The sequence below is a fragment of the Rhineura floridana genome, chromosome 9 (genome assembly GCF_030035675.1).
Source record: "Rhineura floridana isolate rRhiFlo1 chromosome 9, rRhiFlo1.hap2, whole genome shotgun sequence".
In the NCBI taxonomy this organism is placed as follows: Eukaryota; Metazoa; Chordata; class Lepidosauria; order Squamata; family Rhineuridae; genus Rhineura; species Rhineura floridana.
Genome location: NC_084488.1, coordinates 108,253,898 through 108,255,509, shown reverse-complemented (window position 1 = coordinate 108,255,509; position 1,612 = coordinate 108,253,898). Strand labels below are relative to the sequence as shown.

At 43.7% G+C, this 1,612-nt stretch overlaps 1 pseudogene; it reads right to left on the bottom strand.

Moving 5' to 3' along the window:
- Positions 1-1,098: 1,098 nt before the first annotated feature.
- Positions 1,099-1,217, bottom strand: LOC133364613 (5S ribosomal RNA; annotated as a pseudogene).
- Between the last annotated feature and the right edge of the window lie 395 nt (positions 1,218-1,612).

The window sequence follows — 1,612 nt, the reverse complement described above, 5'->3', positions numbered from 1 at the left end:
TACATAATTAATTGCCTACATTACGTAAGTTACATTGCTATTACATTATTCCACCCCATTCATTTCAGTGCAAAGGAAACGCAATGCAAATAGGTGGGTGGGTGAGTGGGATGTAATCAATTACATATTGTTTGTGGACTGAAAGCAACAACAGCAGAGAAAACCGATTGTACTGATTACCATTCCAGGCATGGGATTAATAAGTGAACATTGGCAATTTCCTCTGCCACTTCTGTTTACATATGGCATCCCTGCCAGCCGTAAAGGGTGGAACCCAGGGGTTGCCTCCTTGCTTCCATAAATGTAGGACAAAAAAACCCACACACACAAGTGGGAAAAGAATGGAACAGGGAGCTTCTATAGGAGAGCACCTTTTGGGGAGGGATTGTAGCTCAGTGGCAGAGCAAGCAATTTGCATGCAGAAGGGCCCAAGTTCAATCCCTGGTAACTCCAGTTAAAAGTATTGGGTAACGAGGGATACAAAAACCTTCTGCTTTAGGCCTAGAGAGTACACAATATCCCCTACTTTATCTGCATTCGGGGCAATTAAAAACTCATCTGTTCCTGTAAAACTCAGGAACAAAGAGCAACTATTGTTGACTGTTGCATTGCATTTTTATTCTATTTCACAGTGAATTGTAGCTCATTTGCTCTTTGTTTTTAGTGTTGGGATTTTTTTATTGTTGTAAGCAACTCTGGGCTCTAGTAAGCTGGAGCAACCATCACGGGAGGGGTGATGGCATGGACCTGGCCTCCTGGCACTGGCATCACTACTGTGTGCTGGGGGGCAGCATGGGGGCAGCACGGGTGGAAACACCAGAATGGCTTCACTGGTGCAACCAAACTGACCCAACCTCACTGCCACTCTGCCTCACCCCTATGGCATCCTGATATGCAGCAGTGGCACCGCTGCCAATAGGCTAGGTCTGTGATGCCACCCCTAACTGCCAGCTGCTCTTGAGTATAAATACAATTTTACTGTTTTATGCCTTCATATCGATTATGACTTATGTCGACCCTATGAATCTTTTTTGGATATATTCATAGGGTTTTCATGGTAAGAGGTATTCAGAAGTGGTTTACCATTGCCTTCCTTTAAGTCTACGGCGCCCGGTATTCTGAGGTGGTCTCCCATCCAAGTACTAACCAGACCTGACCCTGCTTAGCTTCTGAGATCAGACGAGATTGGATGTGTTCAGGGTAGTATGGCCATAGGCTAAATACAATTACTAAAACCAATAATAAGCTAGATGGACAATATAAAGTAGCTTCCTATGTTCACTGCCGATTAATGACCTCTCAACCAACAAACCCTACAGTGGGATATAGAAGGGCTATAGACCACATACCTTGCATAGAGTCACAGGCCTATATAAGGGCTGTTTCTGATGTGACAAAACCTGTAGATAGAAAGCACTTCCATGTAGGAAGTGGCATGCCACTCGTGTGTAGCTATGCATAAATATTGCACCCCTATTTACTTTGCTACCTGTACATGCAATTAACATTGGGAGTTGGGGTTAGGAAGCAATGGCCATTGTAGCTTCTTAACAGAGAGAAAAAACAAGTGTGCAATTGTTCATGTGAAAATTGACATGGTTGTGCACTATTT